Consider the following 15,616-nt stretch of genomic DNA (forward strand, 5'->3'; position numbering starts at 1 on the left):
GTGTGTGTGTGTGTGTGTGTGTGTGTGTGTGTGTGTGTCACCTGAAACTGTATCTTCCCCTTTGACCCAGCAATTCCACCTCTAAGAAATCATCAAAAGTAAATATCTAGACATGCATGTAACTGCAAAAATTAGAAACAGTCCACCAAAAAGAATGCCTAAATAAAAAAAAAAGAATGCCTAAATAAAGTGCCTATGTCCATGAGAAATGACTATGTAAAACTAGTCACATGGAAAAAGAGTCCCAATACAGTAGGGAGGAGGGCAGAATGGAATAAAAAAGAAGAAATGGAAAGAAAAAAGAAAAGGAAGGGAAGGAAGAGGGGAAGGGGAGGAGGAGGAAAGGAAAAGGAGAGGGGAGGGGAACAGAAGGGAAGGGAGGGGAGGGGACTGGAGGGAAGAAAGGGGACAGAGGGGAGGAAAGGGGAGGTGCGCGCTGAGCTGTGAAGTGGGGGGTCCCACAATGGTCTCCCATGAACTGCGGCCAGCCACTCTCTGTTCTACACAGCCAAACCTTACTGACTAGTTCCTTGAGACCTGGAATCAATCTGGATCAATCTGGATCTCTTAAACCAAGCTGATTGATGAATTCCTGGCCTATGAGGCTGGCAGCCAAGTGTCCCTCTCCTGTCACTGTAGTCCACATGGCCCTGTGCCAGGTGGACCAGCCAGGAGAGCACTCCACCTTCACTCCACAAGGGCCCTTCAGCACAGCCACCAGACCTCTTCTCTGTATTTGCTCTCCCCTTTAAAAGGTCCAGAGACCCCCTTGTAGCTCAGAGGCTTTAACAATTCAATTTTCCCAGTGACAAGCTGTGAGCAGCTCTACACTGGCTGGGACGGATGCCCTTCTCAGCAGGTGATAAAAGGGACCAGGTGGAGTCATTCACTCACTCCAGCACTTCCGGAGGACTCAGCAGGTACTGAGATAGCACAGTACAAACCACAGTAGACAGTGCACAAAACAATGTTAGCCCAGAGCTCCAGGCAGGGCAGAGGGAAGAGGCAGCCAGTGACACGTCAGCATGACAAACGTTTAGATAAGATAAAAAGTCTACTGGAGGGTCAGGAAATGGCAGGCTGGTCATCTATACAGCATTAAGAATGGCTGCCTTCAATGTCAGGCACTGGCTAAGTAGAAGGGTAAGCAGAAGAAAAGAAGACTCAATCCTGCCTTCTAGTAGTTCACCATCCAGCAGACTCATGCTTGGAATCTCAGGTCCAGCCCATCCTCCAGCTCGGTGAGGGTTTAGATGAGAAGGAGAGGGGGAAAAAAATCCCTGAAGATTCAGAGCAGCCTCCTTCCCAGGCTTCTCACTGCCAGCTTTCTCAGCCCACCCTTTTCACCCACCACAACTACCTACCTCGTCCTTCATTGCCGTATACTCTAGCTGAACAGACTGTCTACGGTTGGCTCCAAAGTGTCCTTTCCTTATCTTCTCAAAGCTCCCCATCTCTGAGAATACTGGGGATCCCCCGACACACTTCCACAGCAGATCAAAAGCCACATCACCCCTTCAGCAGCCCTTCTCCCTATCCATTTCACCCTCCAGATCAGGAGTTTTGACCTTTAACCTCCTGTTCCTTGTAACCAAGGAATTCCCCAAGTGTCACCAGAGAGGCATGTCTAGAAGACAGAAGTAGGTCTACCTCTGCCAGTGCTGGCTGAATGAAAGCTACATGCTAGCTACAGCCCAATATAAGGAACATCCTCTAGGCCAGGGTTTGGGTCAGTGTCAAATTGTCATCGCCATTGTCATCACTGTCATCATCGCTGTCCTATTAGTTCCCATCACACAGAACCCAAAGTTAGCAGGCTGAAAACACTTTTTTTTTTTTACCCTCACAGTTCTAGAGGCCAGAATTTTAAAAATTGAGATGTGACCATGTTCTCGCTGATGCTTGAGGGAAGAATCTTTCTTTGCCTTCACCTAGTTGCTGGGGGTTGCCAGCTATCCAAGTGTGGTATACCAGGCACAGCCATCTTCTGTTTGTGTGTGTGTGTGTGTGTGTGTGTCTTTATCATTCTCTTTTCCTCCTTTTTTTGTCTTGTCTATGTCCAAATTCCCACCCAATTGATCTGATTTTAACTTGTTGCCCACAGAGAAAGTTTCTAAGTAAGTCACGATCTGAAGATGTGGAGATTAAGGACTTCAAAATCATTTTGGAAAAGACATGGGTCAACCTTAGCAATCACCAACACCATCAACAGCACAGCCAACATGGTGCCCATGGACTGGGCATTGTTCCTACTCCAAACAGCATTTGGCAGATAACAAAAACTAGGCTTGGAACAGCCTTGCATTTGTCAGGGTCAGCAAATAGCCAATAGAAGGCCAAGTTATGACTCACATAGGCATCCAGGATTCAAATTCTTTCCCATCTACACATGGAAAAAGCTTGGTTTCTGATGATCATTGTGTATACAGCTTCAGGGCCCTGGATTATGAACTCTAAACACCTGACAGTTAGACACTCTTACTTCACTCAAACTGGAAGTTTAAAGTTTCATTGTGGAATTCAGATTATCCTAATCAACTATCACCTTGTTTGATGAGCACACCCCACATATTCAAATTATATCCAGTAAGACAAGTGTGTGTGTGTGTGTGTGTGTGTGTGTGTGTGTGTGTGTGTGTGTTGGTACTCAGGGTCTGGGCATTGGCCCTGGGCTTTTCTCATCAAAGCTAGTGCTTTGAACTGTGCTGCCTCTGACCCAGACTGCCTCTGCACTGTGATCCATAGATCCCAGTCTCCTGAGTAACTAGGATTGCAGGTATAAGCTACCAGAGCCTAGCTCCATAAGATTCTTTCAGAACTGGGTGTGGTAGTACACATTTGTAAACACAGCTACTCAGACGGCCGAGATAGGAAAATTGTAAATTGACAGTCAGCCCATCAAAGTACGATTCTGTCTCAAAAACAAAATGCATACAAACAAAAAGGATAGGGCATGGCCCAAGAGGTAAAGTATCTGCTTAGCACTCACAAGGCTGTGAGATCAACGTCAGTACTGCTCAAAAAAATCTTCTTAAAAATGATTTATTTTTTGGTCAGTTGTGGGGCTGGAACTCATAACCTGGTGCTTGTCCCTTATGTCTTTTGCTCAAGGCTAATGCTCTACCACTTTGAGCCACAGCTCTACTTCTAGCTTTTTCCTTTTTTGTTGGAGGGGGGAGGAGGGAGGGTTGTAGTTTATTGGAGGTAAAAGCCTCAAGGACTTTCCTGCCTGGGCTGGCTTTGAATCATGCTCCTCAGATCTCAGCCTCCTGAGTGGTTAGGATTATAGGTGTGAGCCTCCAGTACCCAGTTATAAAAAATGAATTTTTGAAGAGCAAGTTGTGTTCTCTGTGATAGCTGCATCCGGGGTCTACAAGGCCCCTCTCTGATTCAGGGTGATATAGTCCAGGATGCAGGCAACTCTCCTAGTAGGTGTCTCCTCACTGGCTCAGAAGTGATAAGGTGGTCATGAGAAGAGCACGGGGCTTGGAGGCAGGAAGCCTGGGCACAAGTCTTATCTTCTGTTTCCTCCTCCACATGAATCCCTCAAGCCTAACTCCTTCTTGTCCTCAGAGACCATTCCAAAAGAGCTTTTCAAATTTAGTATAACATGGATTGCCAAACTCTAAGCTAAAGAGGAATGAAGGAATAATTCATGCATCAAAGACAAATTAAGCATCTGGTCTACCACAGGGTATGCACTTTGCTAAGCGGATGTCAAAGACTCACAGAGATGACTAAGACCATAGGGGAGAAAGGCACCATGTTTCTGTGTGTGTGTGAGAGAGAGAGAGAGAGGGAGAAACAGAGAGACAGAGACAGAGACAGACAGACAGACAGACACAGAGACAGAGAGAGAGAGAGAAAATACAAAAAAGTTCAGTGTAGGGCAGGGATTACAGAAGGGGCAGGGCTGGAGATGCTGGAATTCATTGTTCTACGTTGCTTGGTCTGGGAGAAAGGCCACAGACACACATTTAGAAAGTCTTCTCTCTTCTCCAGGCTCAGTCCTAGAGAAGCAAGTGCACCAGAAAAGCCACGTCACAGCTCTTTCCGGACCCTTAGGCAGGACCCAAAGAGCTGAAATGTTGGGAGAAGAAAGAAGAGTGGACATGGACTTGTTACAACCTTACTCACTGCAACTTCCACTGGGGCCAGAGAAGAGCACTTCGGGGGTAGCAGGTCCAGGAGACCAAAACCTTGTGAGACATGGGCATGACTTAGCCTCACCAACAAGCCCGAAGGCTGTGCTGTGGCCGTCCTCGCTCCTCACGCTTCCATCCAATCAATCCCTATGCAGCCAAATTTGCCACCCATACATCTTCCCTCTCAGTTCCCAACAAGGCACCCTGACTGGTCTTCCTGCTTCCTGTCCTAGTCCTCACCCTCCTGATCCACTCAGCACCCAGGGCCATCTTTCCAAAGAGCAAAGACCACATCACTCCCACTTCAATCCATCAGAGGCTGCTCAGCAGCCTCATGATAAAACTCAAGCTTCCAGATGTGGCTCTGGCCTTCTGCCTTCAAGGCCAGTCTACTCACACCAAGTCCCTCACAGTTCCCAGCATGCACCATGCTATTGCTACTACCACATCCTCATTGGCACAGCTCTCCACACCTCATCATCTCCCCTTCCCTTCTTCCTCAGCAAACTCGGTATACATGTATGACAATATGGTAGCCTGTGCTCATCAATGTCTGGGCATTCACACACAGGCCATAGAATAGCAGGGCTCATGCCAGTGGGTAATATAACAGCTACACAAAGGAGGCATTTGATAAGGAGAGAATGGAAGTGGAAGGCTAGGTCAACACATGCCACGAGTACTCAAAGAAGGAACTAACTGCCACCAGAAAAGATTCTGCAGAGAAAGTACACCTGAGCTTTGCTTTAAGGGTGAAGTTGCATTTGGGGAAGGTGGGCATAGGGAAAGGACAATTCAAAAGTAAGGAATAGCAACAGTGAATCTCAAACAGGGTGGTGAGCTACTTAGTGGAGAGGTTGTAAGAGACCCAGAATCATCTAGATGCCTTATGTCAATGACCATTCCATTGAGTATTCGTTAAGGTGTTTTCTTGGCTACATGTAACAGAAAGACCAACTCAGAAAACAGCTGTTTATTCTTGACACTCTCAGCATGCTTTCCCTAAGCTAGGAAGCTTCCTTATAGCGCCATGAGAACTGCCACAGTTTTCAGGCTTCACATGCCCACCCCACTATGTTCTACAGCAGAAGACTAGGGTTTTTGGAGGTAGGGGCTCCTGGGGCTTGAACTCAGGGTCTGTGCACTGTCCCCGAGCTTTTGTGTTCAAGGCTAGCACTCTACCACTTGAGCCACAGCTCTTCCAACTTTTGGGGACTGGTTGGCCTCAAACTGCAATCCTCAGATCTGTGTCCTGAGTAAATAGGATTACGGACATGAGCCACCATGCCCAGCTTAGACTCTTTTTAAGATAGAGAAAAATGTTTCCCCACTCTCAAACCCCTCTTCAAATTTCATTAGCCAAAGCTATGCCATGTGCCCATGAATGAACCAATCACTGCCAAGGGAGGAGGACCCAGTGATTTACCCCAGGACCCGCTTCATCTCCCTTACAGTCTGTGGAAAGGGGATTTCTTTAGATCAAAGCTTTGTCAACCAGAAAGAAGAGGAAAGGGTATTGGGTAAACAACCACCACGTCTTCTGCTACACCTTGTCTCTCACTCACCTCCTCAACATCCCTCTTCACAGTGTCACCTTCTCATCACTAGAGTAAGATACCTAACCCAACTAACTCAGGAAGAACAAGAGGTTCATTCAGCTCATAGTTTTGGGGGCCCAAGGGTCTGGTGCCTGTACGGCAATGGCAGGAAGACGTGCAAATGAACTCTGAAGTCAGAGGGCAGCAAGATGCAGGTGGGGCCAAGCTGGCTCCTTTGATAACCACTCTCTCAAAATTCAAGTGGCAGCATATTTACCTTCTAAGGGCATGCCTTCAATGACCTAAAATCCTCCCACCAGGCCCCGCCTCTTGAAGGTTTCAGCCCTACTCTGAGGCCCAAACTTCCCAATACACAATCCTCTAGATGCAATCAAAGCAAATGCAAACCATAGCAGAATGCAATCTGCAAATAGCCCACACCTCCATCCTCCTGCCATCTATTTTGGGTCTGAGGAAGTAGCTGTCCTAGGAGAGGAAATTTGCAAAAGACTATTACGGGAAGGGCTATAAACGAAGCTGCTGCTTGCTTTTCTACATCACTTCTGTGAGGGTAGGGGACAGGAAATAGCAGGGACAAGTGAATTCCAAAGAGAAACCCTGAATGCCAGTATATTTCAACTAAGAGTTCTACCTTTCTCCTTGAGCCAATGTTGAAACCTTAGCCCTCCCCCGAGATAAATCAGCACATTCCCATCCCGGGGACTTTGGTCGGTTCTTCTCAGGATATCTGAGCTTACAGACATCCTGCCCCCAGCTCAGACTGAGCCTCTCCACCAGGCTTTCTCTTGAGCCCTGAGATGACTTCTGTTCCATAACCCTAAATCCCCCAATACACATAGTCATGGTTTATCTTCACTCTCTTCTATGGAGAGGACTGACAGCAATCCAAAATTATCAGCAGGTACATACCTTTCTCTTCTGCTCAACTGCACCCAGGTATGTACATTTTGCTATTCCCTCTTGGATTGTAAGTGCCTGGCACACAGCAGGGCACACAGGAAAAGCTTATGTAGTTGAAAACTCTTTATACTGAGTTGGCTCTTTCATGCTTCCTTTCTGATCATGCAAATGCAAACTCTTATGGCATTTCAGAACCCACTCACTTTTGTTTTATACCAATTATGTGCCAGCCACTCACTTAGCTACTTTCCTTATATAATTGTTTTATTTGACACCTTAAAAAAAAACTGTGAGATTTTTTTTTCACTATTTATAGAAGAGGAAACTAAAACTCAGGAAGGCTAAGAGAAAGGCTAAGGATAGACCCTACCAAGGTATGGGAGGAATTAGAACATGAGATTCAAATTCAGGTTGTTACTTTCAATACTGTAGGCTGGGAGCTCCAATCACGTTGTTCAAAATCGTGCTACTACCTGGCCACCAGTGGCTCACGCCTATAGTCCTAGCTACTCAGGTGGCTGAGATCTGGATCATGGTTCAAAGCTAGCCTGGGCAGGAACGTCCATAGAGTCTTATCTCAAAGCTGGGCACCAGTAGCTCACACCTGCAATCCTAGCCACTGAGAAGGCTTTGATCTGAGGATCACGGTTCAAAGCTAGCTGGGGCAGAAAAGTCCATGAGACTCTTATCTCCAATTAACCACTAGAAAACCAGAAGTGGCGCTGTGGCTCAAGTGGTAGAGTGCTCGTCTTGAGCTGAAGAGTGCAGGAACAGCACCCAAGCCCAGAGTCCAAGCCCCACGACAGACCAAAAAAAAAAAAAAAAAAAAAGGCTCTTATCTCCAATAAACCACCAGCAAACCAGAAGTGGTGCTGTGGCTCTAGTGGTAGAGTCCTAGCCTTGAGCTGAAGAGCTGAGGGACAACGCCCATACCCAGAGTTCAAGCCCCATGACCTACAAAAAAAAAAAAAAAAACATGATGCCACTTACAAAGCCATTTGGCCTTGAAGGGAGATAAGCGGTACATACACATGGTACCACATTTACAGGGATATTATGGGCAATGAATGAGCTCATAAACAGGAAAGGCTTAGTTGATGTGCAATAAATATCGGCCACTGTTGTTGCCTCTGAGTCTAGCAGTTTCCCAGGGCATCCTTGTGACTGCTGGTCCTCTGTACTCACCAAATCACATTAGACAAGGAAAAATAACTTGGCCGGAAGGATAGCCGTCCAGAGGATTAGCCTCACAGAACAGCAGGTCAAAGTTCACGAAGGCTATGAAGTGCCTACGCCCCACTGCCCAACAGTTCTCAGAGGCAGCTCACACTCATCTGTGAGCCTTGGGGAAATTACTAGAGAAAGAATGTCCCAAGATCCAGGAGCCAGTTAAGCACCCCAATGCCCAACTGCTAACTACACACCATAACACAGCCCCTAACTTGAGAGAACAAGCTCTGAGGATCCCAAAAGCTTGTAGTCTCTCCCTCAAAAGCCTAGGCCCATGGTGGCAGACGTGAGGCAGGGAGAGTCCCCAAAGCCAAGTACCCACTGGGAAGCTCCCTGCCCCTTTCCCTCAGAAGATTCCCTTTCCCCACACCGACTGTCTCCTCATAGCCTGGCAGGGAGGATGAATCAGGACACCCCTTAGTCAGGTGATAGCCACATGACAGGCCAACATCAGTATTAATTCCTGGACCAGAACTCGGGACATCTGAGTTTCATTTCTGTGCTTAGTATGTCTTCTGGATCAGTATTTGTCTTCAACGATATGAATGTCCTTCCTCCTTCCGTCCCTCCATTCATTCCAAAACAGTTACTATCCTCTCTGCTAGGCACGATGCTAAACACTAGGAAACACCAGCTGAACAAGGCCCTCTCACCTGCCAGCGCCTTCAGCAGCGTGGGTACATGGCACGTGAGCACAGACAGGCTCAGGATGTGCTTGCCACTGACTCCAATCTCTCAAATGCTGATGTTTTCACAGAGATTCCAGTTCATTTCCCCAAAAGGCAAGTTTTACATTTTTATGAGCATTCTTCAGTCTTCTCTTAAATAGATTCAGCTGGTTGGCTCCAATTTAGTTTTACCCCCTCCCCCAAGTAAAGCAGAGCTAAGAGACCTCTTTACAAAGCCAGGAACCCATAGAGGTCAGTTTGTGAAACTAGCTAGAAAGTCTGAGCCTGCCTTGTTTAGGGTCAGGAGTGGGAGTGGGGGAGCCCCTATGCAACATGAAATTAAAACCCTGTCAACATGAGTAGAGCCCCTTGTATACCAAGGTTCCGGCCCAGAAGAGTGCTAGGCCCAGTAGCTCCCTTGCCCAGGACCTAGAAAACCTTTGGAGTTGGGGCTTGGGGGGGTCTCTATAGAATAGATACCTGCTACCCAGTACAGGTGGGACTCTCCTGAAACATGCACCCTCCTGTCCCCAAACCGCAAGACATCACAAGTGGAAGAAGTATGCCCTTTAGAGCAAAGAAGGCAGAGCTGTGTGAATGTTCAACATCCATATGTTTAAACACAGTCTCAAGTATGGAAGAGAAATCTTAAGGAAAGAATGAAGCTGGGTGATAAAAGGCCAGGATGATCTGAGAAAGAACCAAAAAAGGTTTCTAGAAATAAAGTAGACAGTTACTAAAATTACAAAACTCCATGATGGATTCATGAACAACTTATGCCAAGGCACCTGACTCCACCTCCCTGCTCAGCACCTACCATTGGTGAGGACTTAATGAAACTAATCTCTCTCCTCCAAGTCACTACCCCCCCTCAAGTCGATAGTCTCACAGGTGGGATAACTACATGGGCAAGTTCCTGCAAGATGGCTTGAACAATGGCCTACGTGAGTTAAATCAGTGAAGCTGCAGCAATCATGCCCAGGGCAGAGTAGAGGGAGTGGAGCCCATAATCCTCTGGTTCCCTATTCTGCAACAGTGCTGTGTTCATGGAGGTCACAGAGCTCAGGGGAGAACCATTAAGACTGGCAGGGGCTCCTTGGATCCACGAAAGGAGAAATAAGACCACAATGAAGCAGACACGCAATATTGTTCCACCTAGGCAGAGTGAGTGAGGCAGAAGAAGCTGTGACCAAAAATTCATGCTCAGCCTAGAAGAGGGAAGTGTGTACATTCTCCAAAAGGGAGTAGGCATCATCCTGCCACCTACAGACCGTCCACCCCTTGCCTGCTTCTGCAGAATTCCAACCACATGTGGGCGGAGGACTGGCTGACCACTCTCTTCTATTCCAAACCACACTCCAGCTGGGGCTGCTTCAGGCAGGGACACACTGGCCAACTCTTCTGTCTCTCTGAGTCTGTGCACCTTCACACTTCCTGACTTAGGGTGGAAGAAGAGGAAGCAACAGAGATACTGCAAGACTCCAACAGGAGATTAGTTTGTGGCATTTCCAAAGGACAAAACTGGAAGGTGCTGGCAGAGAAATCCCTGGTGGCAAATGACTTTCTCTGCAGCTCATCCTCCTGGTGACCAGAAGAGTTTGTGTGGCTCTCCAAATGGTGTGTTTCCTGGCAGTATTGTGGCACTGAGCCTGTTTTTTCTCATGAAACTTTAATTTTTTAAGTAGCTTTTTCCCCCTTCTGGTACGAGGGTTAGCATTCTTCTTGTTCAGCTTGATTGCTTGACTGGTACGCTACCACTTGAGTCATGCCTCCAGCCCAGCATTTTGCTGGTTATTCTTGGACATGTCATCTAGTGGGCTTCAAACCTAAATTCTCCAGATCTCAACCTCCTGAGTAGCTAGTACTTCAAGTAAGAGCCAACTAGCACCAGACAGAATTCTAGTCTTATCTCCTCACAGCAACATGGAGTGGGTACACACTCATTGTGACCAATTCCTTCCCTTTCAAAGGATGCCACCACCTGGCCATGTGCCACCAGAAGGCCAGACACATGGGGTTTCCCCTAAGGATTCAGATGGCTTTGTCTTGATCCATCCACATACCCTCCCCTAGTTCTCTTGTGGCCAGTGATATTGGAACAGGGCTGGCTTAGGTTAGGGACACTAGTTGGGATTTGGAACTAGGATTTAGCTTTACAAAGGGCACAACTTGTGGGGCTTCCTGTTTGCTGATAAATGAACCCTGGGCAGCTTCCCATCCCTCTAACCACCCCCTGCCCATCCCTTCCTGGGAGAGGACGTGAGGGTAGCTGAGCTGGAGGAGGATTTTCATGGCCAGTAATTAATTTACTTATGAGGCAGGGTGAGAAGAGTTTAGTGTCCCCTGGTTGACAGTGAACCTCAAGCCTGCTGCTAGCAGACTGTGCAGGGAATGAATCCTCAGCCTAATTCCCCACATGGACCTGACATGGAGAAGAAATCCATGGCCTGACCAGACCTTCAAATGAAAGCATGCTGTATCATGAATGTTGTGGAAATGTCCTAACTTCCCCACCCGACTGGGTCAGGAGTCTCTCCCTAGCTCTTCCCTAGAATCTCCTTTATCAGCTCCCAAAGATGTCCACACTGGCATGCCCAGGATCTATAGATATGTAGTTATATAGCCTAAATTATATAGAGATTTTAAAGGTGAAGAGGAAGCCAGAATGGAGAACCAAAACATGGCAACCGAAGAGAAGACTAAGTAAGGCTGATTCTGCTGGCCATGAGGACCGAAGGTGGCCTCTAAAAGCCTGCAAAGACACGGACATAGATTAGAACTTCTGGTAGGAATGCGGCCTTGATCACTCCTTGATATTAAACTAAGGGGACCCATTTCCAGTCTGCAGAAACAGACAATGGTTAAGTCAGTGCTGTGTGAGACATGCACTTTGGGGTAATGTATCACTGGCACAATAGGAACAGTTACATACCATCTTTAAGCTCATCATAATAGAATACCTTTTTTTATTTACAGGCCCATGCTAACCTGTCATTGTTATTTATATGTCTATTGCTAAATAGATTGCATAATAATAGTAAAAGAATGGCTAACATATGTTGATCTTATACTCATTTACAGTTCTCTGTGGAAGGGCTGCACCAAAGTTTTCATAGGTGTAAGATACCAAAAAAAAAAAAAAAAAAAAAAACCACTATGATGAAGGACATCAGGCGCTCTGGGATAGGCGCCCAGGGTATCTTCCAGGAGGTAAAGGAACAGGTTTGCTTTAAAAGAGGCATGAGAGTCAGCTGTGGAGAAAGGAAGAGAATCTCAGGCAAGGAGGAACATAAGCAGTTACTCAGAAAAATAACAGAGCAAGACACAGCTAGCCAGCACTTCAGTGACTCAGCTTCAGCTAAGAACATCCATCCCCTAAATCTTGCCTCCCCAGTCTCACAACCCCAAACTGCCTCGAATCTTCATGGAGATGCACCTAGACATCTCAGCCTTACCATGGCCAGTTCAAAGAGCTTAATTTTCTCCACAAACATATTCCTCTTCTAGGCTTCTCTCTCCCAAGATGACACCAACATCCCCAGAACTACTCAACCGGAACCCTGGAGGTGAGAAGCGGTAGGTCATGCTTGAATTCTTCCCCTGCATCACTGGCAGGTAATTTATTTCCAGATAGCTTCAGGTCTCCAAATGGCTTCAGTTCTAGCTCCAAGCTTGAACTAGAATCCACCTGCTTTTCCACCATCACCACCTCCACCTGGTCTAAACCATCACCAGCTTTCCTAGATTAGCAAGAAGGCCTCCTAAGTGGCCTTCCAGCATCTTCTTTGCTCCTATGATTCACTCTTCATGCCACAGTAAAACTAGTCTCTTAAAAATATCAATCAGCGGGGCACCGGTGGCTCATGCCTGTATACCTAGCTAATCAGGAGGCTGAGATCTGAGAATTGTGGTTCAAAGCTAGCACAAGCAGAAAAGTTTTTGAGGGTCTTATCTCCAATAAGCCACTCAGAAAACAGGAAGTGGTGCTGTGGCTCAAGTGGTAGGCAGAGTGCTTGCCTTGAGCTGAAATGCTGAGAGACAGCGTCCAGGCCCAGAGTTCAAGCCCCACAACCGACAACAACAACAACAAAAGTCAACCACCCAGGCACAAGTGGCTTCCTCCAGGAATCCTAGCTACTCAGGAGACTGAAAGCTGAGGATCATAGTCCAAAACCAACCCTGAGCAGGAAAGTCCCTGAATCTCTTATCTCCACTTAACAACCAAAAAGCCAGAAGTGGAGCTATGGCTCCAAGTGGTAGAACACCAGCCTTGAGGCTCTAAGTTCGAGCTTTAGGCCTGGCACAATTTAATAAAATTAAAAAAATAAATCAGGAGCTAGGCACTGGTGGCTCATACCTGTAGGCCTGGAAGTTACAGAAGGCTGAGATCTGAGGCTCACAGTCTGAAGACAGTCCAGGCAGATAGATTTGAGAGTCCTATCTCTAGTTAATGAGCAAAAAACTAGCAGTGACATGTAGGTTTACTGGCAGAGCACCAGCCTTGAACAACAAGAGCCAAAAGTATAGGACCCTGAGTTCAAGCCTCAGTACCCACACATACATGCGTGCGTGTGAGCCAAAAGTATAGGACCCTGAGTTCAAGCCTCAGTACCCGCGCGCGCACACACACACACACACACACAAACCACAACCACAACAACAACACACACCAAAAAAGCTCAATCAGATCCTACTGCTGTGTGAACTGATCCATGTTTCCTTTGTACTTGGCATGGGGGAATTCACAGCTAAGTGATCTGGGCCCTGACATACTCACCAGCTTCATCTTATCCCAATGCCCTACTGTTCTCCTGTCGTTCTCCATCCCTGGAACACTTAGAATTCTCCTGTGCAAGGACTTCGCACATTCCCATCCCTCTTCTTTGAAGGCCTCCTTCCCCTCCTTCTCTGCCTGCCTCATTCTTCTTTCTCAGGTCAGCCTTTTGCAGGCCGTCTTACAAACCAACATTGTCCCTGTATCCTCCTCTTTGGTCTCTGGTTGCTTTCTTTGATAGGATCAACCATCACAATCTTTTGCTAGAAAAAAAGTTTCCAACGTCTTCACTGCTCCTGGTCTCCCACAGTGGAAGGCAAGCTCCAGGAGGGCGGGGCTAATCTCAGTTTGCTTATCGCTGTGTCCTGGGGACATCATAGAGTAGGTGCCCAATACAGGGTTGCTATGTTGACTAATTAAATGAAAAAGCATGAGACTGACACTGAAGGATGAGGCCTTGAAAACAGGGTCCTATTTATCTACACCTGACTGGCACCTCCCACAGCAGAGCCACTTAGCAAATATTTACTGAATGCAGGAAAGAGTGACTCAGCTCTAGATGAATCTGAGAAGTGCTGTCCTCTCTGGGCAAATCTCCCAAAGGGGTTCCTTCTCCTTGGAGACTTCTAAGGCATACGATAAGTGATCGATAAGTGCAAGCTGTCACCATTACCATTGCTTATACAGGGAATCTTTCACACACACACACAGAAAAGATCTTTCATGACCATGGCAGACACAGCAGTGAGAAAGAAAGGGAGAGATGGAAGGGACTGTGAGAAAGGAGGGAAAGTTCCAGGAAATGTGGGTTCCTTCCCTTCTTCCCTCTACTCTGCAGCCACCTGGGCATGGCTTAGAGAGACCATCTGGGGGGAAGGTCTTCACAGAGCAGGCTTTGTTCCAAGGCATGCATTCATCTCAGGGCCTGCAGGCCCCACATTGGTTTTGAAAATCTGGCTTGCTGTGGTTTGGAAGGACTGGGGAGGTGTAGAGAATTTCAATTTCCTTCACCAAATGGCAAACTTGTAAAAAGAAAAAAACAAAGAAAGAAACCTTTCTAACATGATCACATACAAATGAAAAACCAGCCACTCAGAACCCTCATGAGGAGAAAAATAGGTGGGGAGAGACATAAAAAGTAAGTCTATGAGCTGGGCACCGGCGGCTCACACCTGTAATCCTAGCTACTCAGGAAGCTGGGATCTGAGGATAGCAGTTCAAAGCCAGCCCGGGCAGGAAAGTCTGTGAAACTCTTATCTCCAATAGCCCACCAGGAAACCGGAAGTGGCACTGTGGCTCCAGTGGTAGAGTGCTAGCCTTGAGCTGAAGAGCTGAGGGCCAGCGCTCAGGCCCAGAGTTCAAGCCCCATGATCGACAAAAAAAAAAAAAAAAGTAATTCTCTACATGATAAACTATTCATTTAATATTTCAAGCCCATTTGGTAGCTGAATCCCAAATGGATCTGGGAGCTAAACAGGGGAAACAGCAAAGTAATTTTTTGCACTTCCCATCTGAAAATACAGAGGTTTGAGATAAGTGCACATCTCAAACTTAAGAGTACTCATAGATAAGGTGAGGAGACAAGGCCCTGAAGTGGGGAAGGTTACAATGGGAGAGGACAAATTTCCAATTCCCGCTCCATGGCTGGTAAACCATTAGCTCACACAGTCCAAGGCGCAGTGGCGGGAAACTACTCACGGCCAAGTCCTGTCACCCCTTGAACCTCATCTATGTAACAAGTAGGGGGACGATTCCAGGGTGCCTGAGCCTTCCTAATGCTATCCAATGGTCTTCCAATTGCCAGCCAGATGAGCCCTGAGCAGGGAAGGCTGCCACCGAGATCAAACCCGGCCTAAAACCTGAATCGGGTGTGTTTCACAATCGCAAGGCTTTACTCAGCAGTCGGTGGCCGGCTGTCATCCCAGAATCGATTCTGCCAAGACAACCTGACCGAGTGGCTGGAAAGAAAGAAGTGGGAGAGAGTGGTTGGCCGGTGGGTTAGAGGTAAAGCGGAGGTCGAGTTAACCACGTCTGGAGGCCGCAGGAGTAACCGCGTGAGGAGCGCCGGGGCGCGGGCTCCGGGGCGCGGGGGCTGCATTAAACCACGGAAAACCGGGCCGGGAGACTTTGCTTCTTTGCGTTTGAAAACTTCCTGTTGCTCTCGGAACACGCAGCGGGCCCACAGCCCCCTTCCCTGGTCCCGGGTGGGAATCGCCCCTCGGGTTCCTTTGAAAGCCAGTGGTCTGGGGCCTGCCTGGCGGCGCCACGTCCAGGCCGGGGCGGCGGGGAACTTTCCGCGGCCCCCGCCACAGAGACAATGCCGCGGCCGGCGCCCGCGCC

General features: G+C 47.6%; 1 protein-coding gene across 2 annotated transcripts in view; it reads right to left on the reverse strand.

Annotated features, from left to right (window-relative positions):
* The window catches only part of Asap1 (ArfGAP with SH3 domain, ankyrin repeat and PH domain 1), a 297,167-nt gene that overhangs the window by 280,986 nt on the left and 565 nt on the right, over positions 1-15,616 (reverse strand). The gene's annotated exons all lie outside the window — the stretch shown is intronic.

The sequence above is a fragment of the Dipodomys ordii genome, unplaced genomic scaffold (genome assembly GCF_000151885.1).
Source record: "Dipodomys ordii isolate 6190 unplaced genomic scaffold, Dord_2.0 Scaffold82, whole genome shotgun sequence".
Classification (NCBI taxonomy): Eukaryota; Metazoa; Chordata; class Mammalia; order Rodentia; family Heteromyidae; genus Dipodomys; species Dipodomys ordii.